We start from the raw sequence: 9,622 nt of genomic DNA, 5'->3' as shown, positions 1-9,622 counted from the left end.
AACCAGTTTGAATCAAGGACATTAATGTCCCATTATTGTCCTACAGCTTTATCCAGCCTCATACTGCCATGACTTTGTGACTGGGGTGTCATTGCCATTAGTTTTCTAATGCGGTCTTTGCATTTTTTGCTTGATACATGTTCTCTTTTTGGTAGCTGGCTGGTAAAGGGCTCAAAGTAAATAAAATGTATTGTGCTTCTGTTCTCCCTGATGAGGCTAAATGTTCCATATGGTTGTCATTAGGTCAAAGTCTGTCCTATGTTTTTAAGAATGGAAATAACAAATGATTGATTTGATGAATGAAATGTCCCCAAAAAGTGAAACACTTTAGTGGTACTGCCCTTCAAGAAGACAAAAGATCAGCCATGCATGCTGTAGTTTTTACACAGGTTTCATTACTCCTGCAGACACACCAACTACGAGTTGGGAGTGAGGATGTGTTGGTCCAGCACCTCTTTGTTGGTAGAGGCTGATGGAGACAGCATGTGTTGTTCCCAAACAATATGGATGTGACATTTGTGGCATGTATACAGAGCTATAGAACACACCACACAAGCAATCTGTGTAGGAGTGCAGTCAGCACAAATGTGTAGCTATGCCATCACAGCAAAAAAATGTAAATATGATAAGAACAGATGCCTGCCCGCAGAGGTTCTCGATGGCCACTGCGTGACGGACGCCAGTCTCCTGGGTGCTCATCTTGATATGAAAAAAGCCCTTATCATAGAGGATCACCATTCCCACCTGGCTGTCCTTCGGCCTCATGTAGAGAACAAAAGAGTCCTTCCCCACCAGACATCTACAAAGTGCATAGAACCACACTCAAACACACACACAATGGTTGAATTCAGTGTGTAGAGAGCTGAATCTGTTTCAAACCAGATGTAAGCTATATGGACTAATGTTACCACAGGATAGTGTGCAATCATTTCTTCTCTTATCTTTTAGAAAGTATCACGCACCGTTGGATCCACACTGGAATTGTATTTTTTCCCCTTTGCTTCAAGATTAACCCTTGACTTCATAAACCAACAAACACACACAAAAACGGATTATTGGCATGGTAAGTATATTCTATAAGTGATTAAATACATTTCTTTACAAAGGAAATCTGACTGACACCCAAAAAATCCAGGCAAAACACACAGAAAGCAGTGCTAAAAACTTCTGAAATATATAAAGACTCTTCTTCTTTTCTTGCTGAAAGGAAACAGTTTAGAATAAAAGAAACTGCAATGACCAATTTCTCCTCCCAAGTCTTTGAAAAGAATGAAGTTATCTGTGACTGTGACACATTGGCAGCTTAATGAAGCTGCAAACTTTTCAGCAGAATATAATACCTCACTTCCAGTTTGTCGCACATATTCTTTAAGAGCAAATTGACTTTGTTTTACTGCAAGATGCTTACTTTGCACTTATGCATCGTTATTATAATGTGTCATCTCATCGCTTTTTCTTCTTTAGGCAATGGATATTAGCAGCCATCTTATCTCTTTAAGTGATAGTTTCTTTGCTCCTGCCTGCTGTGTTTCCCCTCATTAATGCAAGGTATTCTCCATCACCGTCCTCTGTGAAGGGACTCTCCTCGTGCAGGCCACAGAACTCTGACAAGGATGAAATTACTGTTGGCTTTCACACCTAATTAAAGTGTAGATGGATCACCTTCAATGGAGTTGACTGCATTGATGTCATTCTCTTACAAGACAAGGCTTTGACTGTAAGTAGCCGCACTTATGGTCGCCGGATGGATCCTGTGCACGGCGCTTTTGAGGATGTTTCTCAGGTTGTCCTCCAGCTGCATCTGTCAGACAGAGTCCAGCTGTTTTCCACTCAGCTGTAGAGTGCATAATGACTGTTTCGCCACAGAACTAATATTATTATTACTACTTTATATGAAGGTTTTAATCAGGGTTGTGATTCTATTACATTCATTACATGATATCGTCAGAAGCATTTAAGAAAAAAGACTTAATAGGATAATCAGGTGGCAACCTCTGGTTCTGAAAAGTGAAGCCAATGCCTTAAACTTGCATTCTTTCTAATAGCCAGCAGGGGGCGACTCCTCTGGTTGCAAAGTGCAATTGTAATGAAGTCTATGAGAAAATGACCCTACTTCTCAGTTGATTTATTATCTCAGTAAACATGAGTTTATGGTCTCGAGTTTCAAGTCTTCTTCTATAAAGCATGATGTTCATTAAGTAAATTATGGTCCCGTTTGGAGTCAAATAGACCATAAAGTAGGGTATGCTTTAGGGCGTGGCTACCTTGTGATTGACGTTGTCCGGTCTAGGAGTTGCCCGTGTTTTTGTCTTTAACCCTTTCACAGTGTGTTTTCACTTCATGAAAGTTAATTGTAACAATTTGGTCGACTAAAAATGTCTTATTCAGCATTCATTTGTACTTAGCTCACTTCTGGTTCCATAAGAAACCAAGATGGCGACAGTCAAAAACCCAGATGGCGACGGCTTTAAACCAAGATGGCAATTTTCCAAGGACCCCCTCTTAATCTTAACACTGATTAAGCATTATGCTTGTTAACATTTGTACTCTTAACCATTGTAACTTTTTATTCTAAACCTTTTCAACCTAAATACTTGTTTCATAGTGATAAACAGAAACACATTTTAATTTGAATCATGTTAAGATAAAATTAGATAATCCTTTGTCCCACAGCGGGAAAATTTGCAATGTTATTGAATGTTAATACCACTTATATATCTTTTTAAACAGACGGTGATTTTATTCAAATTGCATTTGGACCCAGCTTGACAGCATTTATAGCCTTTATGTCAAGTAATTTATCTTAAAAGCTTTCAGAAAATGAACAGTAGCAAGACTGGCATAGTCCTAATAAATCCAGATATTTAGATCTACCAGTCTAAGGCTGTCTTTCAGAAAGTGCTTCAACTTTAAATTAATGAACTTATTGCTGTGTGTCATAATCATATCAGAGTTTTTATCATCCGAAAGCTAACGTGGGTGGGAGTAATGGACACAATATGCTTGTTTTATTGGTGCAAATGATACCCATCTGTAGATATGCACTTTTTAATGGTACAGCACAATTTTATAATTTATAGTAAATTATTTCGCGGACCCCCTGACAGAGTGCCACAAACCTTACTTTGAGGATCACTGGACTATAGAATAATACACAGTATTTGACAATAGCTCTGTTTTCTACTCAAACATCATGTTTGCCTGATACGGACTTTGAAAGTTGGAACATTGCATCGTTAAACTTTAGGAAGCTTGCAGCATTCAATGTGTGGACTACCTCAGATTTTTTTTTAAAACACAGAATTCTCTCCAAATCCCAATGTATGCTTAACCAGACTCTGCAAGCTTTCTTTCGGCTAGAAGTTGTTTTTTTGAAATCCTTCAGTGGGCTTGTTATATAAATGAATTTTCGCTGTCTGCCAGAACATGCTGTATTTTTCCAAGCTGCTGAACAGAAGGAAATGAGAGTGAGCTGAAGAGAAACTGAGTAGCCTCAGCTGAGAGATGAACACTCAGGGATATAAGAGAGGAAGGACGGGTATAAATAGGTTTCTTGCTTAAAGTCAGTTTTGTGCATGTATCTGTGTCTACGTCTTGTGTAATTCTGCACGTGTGTGCGTGCTGCTGCATATGTAAGTGAGTGACAAAAGGTGAGCAAATTAGCAGTTCTTACATGCAGGTTGGCAGGGGGAGCTTTAGAAGAGCCTTGAACATCAGCAGCTCCTGATGAAGAGCTTGGAAGTGCTTGAAACGGCGTTTGATTTTCCACGTGAAGTCCCCGTGGCTCAGCTCAATCGTGTAGAGATTTGGATTCAGCACCTTTGAGGTGAACATTTCAAAAGGAGACGGTTCAGCTCCACCGCATCAATAGTCGCTTACAAGAACTTTAGAGGAGATGAAACACGTATAACGATACAATACTGTCTTTAAGGATAAGTTTTGTGGATTGTGATATTAAGAAACTTTTGATCAGAAAAGGTGAGGCTTGCAGCTTTATCAAAATAATGAGTGAAGAGCGCCTTTTAAAGAGGTTCAGACGGGGCGCATGACAAGCGATGACTCAGTACCTGGTTTACAGTCAATTATATCTCACTCACCTTTGTTGTAGATGTCTGTTCCACCTCTGTCACCCAGACAAAAATAGGAATGTTTTCCAAGAACACTTTGGAGTCCAGTGACTTTAATGAGGGGGGAAGTTGTAGATAGTCAGACAAGGAATGGTTCTTGCTTCTAGAAAAAAAAAGAGACAACTAGGGTTTTAGGAAGCAGAATAAGGAATAAGAATAATCCTAACTGGGCTGTAACAGACTTACGCACATTGCAAATATGCACCACTATCACCGCTTTCAAATAAAAGAAGGAAGCCTTTGAGAAACACTGGTTTGGGCTATCTTTGTTCTCTGTATTTAAGGTCTGGCTGCTGACTATGTTTGATTGACCTTGCGTAGTTTTGCCACGAAAGCAATTTCTATCGCAGCAGCAGAGCACTGCGTCCAGACACCGGGCAGATCACACAAGCCTAGATTGCCAGAGAAAGGGCTCATGGCAGAGTTTGTGTGCTGCAGGGCAAAAGTAGGCTACTCTCTTTGACTGCAACTATGGACATGTTCCAACACAGCACACCTGGGAAACATCATATAGCAGCTCTAAATACAAGATATATCATGAACAGCTGCTATTAAAGGTAATTAAAGATGCTTTCTATGAGATCCAGAGCATTAATACAGCATCAAACAACAATTTGAGAAGTAATGTCTACCTGAGCAGAGAATGAAGTCACTCTACCTCTATCTCCATCTCCATCTCCATCTCCATCTCCATCTCCATCTCTATCTCTATCTCTATCTCTATCTCTATCTCCTTGCTTTGTTGACATAGCCGGGCCGGCCGTGTGTGCCTTTTTGTGCATGTTAGTGCATATGAGCATTCCCCACTGGCTAGCTCACGGCCGCCGCTCTGCACTGCTCTCATACAGCGGTTATAGCTGATAACGCCGTTCTGACTGATGGCGCCGTTGCAGAAGCGTAGCACCCACCCTCCGGTTCTCTCCCCCAGGTTAACACTGTTAGCTTTGTCAGCACTGTTGCTGTTGTTTTCACTGTTAGCACCATTACCTGTGAGTCACCGGCTCAGCCGTCACCATGTTGAGAGCCGTGCAGAAGCAATAGAAATGCTCCCAATCTTGCATTTAGCACCTTTAACATGAGACTTTCAGACTGAATTTTAACACTCGCAAGATTTACTGACCTGTTAATTTCCGGCCCCCTCTCTCTAAAATAAAATAAAATATATATACCAAATCATTTCTTTTATGTCCACTACCAGTTATTACAGTTTGAGCCATTTGTACTTTTGGAAGTTCTTAATTTATTGCATGCCCGAGGGCCTCTGCAGCTGTCTTCAAGTAAAATATGATGGAATTGACTTGCTAACTTGAATATTAATGTGATGATATCTAAACTGACTGTATCATGTAAAAGAAAACAGTATGTTTTATGATTGTCCTAACCTCATGAACCATTCTTCCAGCCTTCTGAATGTTATTATAGGCCAGATGTTCAGTGGGATAGAGCTTCAATTTTGAAAACTTTCTGTGTTTTTAACATTGAAAAAAATCTTCAAAGTAAGTGGCTATTGTAAGTATGTCAACATTACAGTTCAAGAAAGTCAGATTTGCATGTATACAAATGCATAACTTAAAGTTTCTCACTCTTTGAGTTTGACTCGAGGCAGAAGTCAAATTTGAAAACAATGCATTTCCATTGGCTTAAACCCATAAATATTTCATGTTTGAGGTCTGAAGGGGATAAACACGCATTAGCCCAAGAGATTATTTTTGTCCCGGGTGCAAAAGTTGTTCTAGTACATCTATTTTTGCCAGATCTGTAATCTTTAAAACATGTAGAATATTTCACCACAAAGCATGTTTTACAAATATAAACTTTGCTCTTCATTAGTAAACATTTTCTTTAATAAACAAGGCTTTGGAGAATATCGCCGTACATTTCCCGCTGAGATCAGAAGAAAAGAAAACTGTTCCAACTCTGATTAACGGCTAATGATGAAAAACACATGCGGGCTGCATCGTTCATTTCGGGACGTTGCGTGATGCTCAGCCATTTCTTCACTTTTCACGCCATTTGACCCTGACCTTTCCTTTCTGCTGTGATTCTATGTCAGACTGCACACAATCAATGTCTGTCACCTTCTGCGTGATCACAGAGACAGTGGACCCTCCCTGACAGGGTCTCCACTGGCAGCCCTGTCTCCCTGCATTTGGGCCACTTGGTCTTCTGTTGGTGGTACTGGGGACATCCTCTCTCCCTCATTATCTCCACCACCCCGCCCTGGCCAGCCCACTGGAAGTGATGCTAATAACATGAATACCAACTGACTGACATGGGTGAAGAACCAGGAGATGAAATCCATACTTCATGCATTTTGCATGGGCTGGTAATTAGGCAATTTCGGGGGTACTAAATGCTTCTGCCAAAGTATCCACGTTCCTGGTGAGACATGATGCTGAAAGCTTCTAACATCGAGGCCACATGCAAAAATGAGTAAATTAAGAATTATATGAGTGCTCTGAACTAATTTGAACCTTTTTTCAGGCACTAATCTTGAAACCTTGAAACTTCACCAAACTGGTAACACCCATAACAATTGTATTTGACTGTGCAGATACCAAGGGTGATGTTTTGAAGCAGGGCCTTAATTATGTGTGCTTTCTTGCTGAATAAGTGTCTGCTTCTCTAACCAACCCTGAGACCCATTTTTAAAGGTCTGAGAATGTGCCCTTGACAATATTTCCCCCCTCTCGTCGCCCTGGGCCCCTGGCTCTGGCCATTAGGGAGATTCCTTGTCTTCCCGAAGCAATGACAGGTGAAGTGGAGCACAAAATCCCAGAGCCTGCCATGGGCCTCTCCACAACCTCAGCACCTCTAATTCTTACAGACAATCATATTTCTATTAACACTTCTTTCTGCTAACATCTCTTATGACAGACAACAGATTCCCAGCGTTTGAGACTGCAGCCATACAGTCTACGACAGAGAAATATATACACCATGCTGTTATTCCCTGCACTGACAAAGGCAAGCGCACCGCCCATACCAGACAGAAACGCTTTCACTTTAAGTTCAGGCCATGCCAGTGCAAGATAATACATGGTAAATGCACACCAAGGTTTTGCATCCCCTGAGAGTGAAAGAAAAGCTTGCTCATCAGTTTCCTTATTTAAATGAACAGTGTGTAGCATTTATGGGGATCTATTGGCAGAAATGGAATATAACATTAATAAGTATGTTTTCATTAGTGTATAATCACCTGAAAATAAGAATCATTGTGTTTTCGTTACCTTCGAATGAGCCGTTTATATCTACATATGGAGCGGGTCCAGAGTCCGCCATGTTTCTACAGTAGCCCAGAATGGACAAACTAAACACAGGCTCTAGATAGGGCCATTCCCATTTTCTTGTCGGCCACTGTAGTTCTCCTACACGCTAAGCACACGGGACAAGTTTAAGTTGGTTGCAATCTGCAACCTCACCACTAGATGCCGCCAGATCCTACACACTGCACCTTTAATGGATTATTATGAAATTAACATTGAGCTTCAAAGTTATCTCTCCGCTCTGCCCACCTTGTGAAATACACACAGTACATCATATCACGATACTTGGTTCTTCTAAGAACTTGATAATTCAAAATCCAACCCCGGAGCTGAAGAAATTAATTTGTCTATGGCCAAAAGTGTGGACATATCCACAGCTGCTGAACATAGCATATTCCTATATACAGATATTTCTATGTATTACTATGTATTACTAACATAAATTTCTATGTTTGGATCTTTGCATTTCAAAATAACGTTTCAATGTCATATTAGAATGTAAAGAATACAAATTAGAGTAACTTGAGATATATGCATAACATGGGGATTATGTGATGCCAAAGTTCTTCTGTAAACTATTACAATACAATTCACCTTAACATGAAACCAAATAACCTGCATTATACTTTGCCCATTCCGTGCATAAATGAATGCTCCTCCAACTAGTTAATTAAACCACTGTATCATTTACATGTCTAACAAAAACCACAACTCAGTGTCTACCAACACTACGTTTGCATACACATACTTTTGCATGCAGTATGCATACAATTGGGACATACTTCATCATAACATTTCGCCTTGAACTTTGCTCATATATCCACCGTGCAGAGGATTATGGGTCAGAATAGCCAGAAAAGCATCCTGGCTTGCATACTGCAAAATGCAACTAGATGCAGTAGGACATCCTGGTATTTTTGGCATACTGCATTCGACATACTATGTATTGTGACATACTAAATATTTTTCTGGTATACTAGTATTAGTATTGGAACGCATAGTACACGTCATTACACCCTACAAGGTGATCTAATATAGAAACATGCATAAACAAAACAAAACAAAACCCTCTCCATTTTAGAAAAAAAAACACAGCAGCTGTTATAGTAACACACCTCTATTATCACCATGCAATCTGATGTGTTTAGTACCTCATATTTAAGGTGGTTTGCTTTAAAGTGGTAGGATGGAGAACAAATTAAATGAGAAAGACAGATTATAACTAAACTTTGTTTCTGGCAAAAACTAGAATGCTGCACTCACACAATGTGTGTATGTGTGTGTGTGTGTGTGTGTGTGTGTGTGTGTTCACATACTGTAGGCCAGCCTGATTGACGATGCTTTGCACTGATGTCTGATCTGATGCATCAGCAGTTCAGCAAAAGGAAAACAAGGATGGACAATCAATGACAGGATAAGAACATTATGTCAGAGGCCGAGCCAGCAATAAGTAGTCTGAGATAAATAGAGAGATGAAGAGTGAGAAGGAAAGGATGGAGGAAAGGATCAATTTTAAAGCAAACTGTTGCATTGCAAAAGTCTACACCATTAAACCTTTACAAAAATTAGGAGGGGAAAAGAAATCCCAGTGGAGGAAAGACAAAAAATTAATAAACCAAATGCACAAGACACATTAAAACACAAGGACAGCCTGCATACTGTAAGTATGGAAAAGTATCAATAAAAGGCATAATTAGCATTAAATCCAGTCTGCAGAATGAGATTAATTATCTCCAGATCTCATTTAGGCAAACTGAAAACAATGTCTGACACCCTTTAGCAGTTCCAATCAAATTAGGACACTCAACCTCGTGGACTTCAACTTACAGTATAGTCAAACTACCATCCTGACTTATTCACTTTGTTTTAATTTACCCACTTTATCTTATTTATATGTACAGTACATGAATGTGGGTATATGTTTGTGTGTATACTTGTATATTTGTTTATCTCATAGAATTACTCTTACTATTTCTATATTTATCAATATTAGCTTGCTGTCAATCTGATACGGTGCTCTGTTTCCCTCCACATGGCACCCCAAATATATAGGGTTCTTGGGAATATGTTATGATTATGTATGTATGTACAGATGTTTTGTATGGATATGTACAGTATGTATGTGTATATGTGTATATATATATGTGTATATATGTGTGTATATGCAGGTATGTATGTATGTATGTATGTATATATTTAACTTATTTATTTTTTTCCCATTACTTAGAC

Source organism: Sebastes umbrosus, chromosome 13 (assembly GCF_015220745.1).
Source record: "Sebastes umbrosus isolate fSebUmb1 chromosome 13, fSebUmb1.pri, whole genome shotgun sequence".
NCBI lineage: Eukaryota > Metazoa > Chordata > Actinopteri > Perciformes > Sebastidae > Sebastes > Sebastes umbrosus.
The sequence above is the reverse complement of the archived record's forward strand: the minus strand, read 5'-3'. Positions refer to the sequence as shown.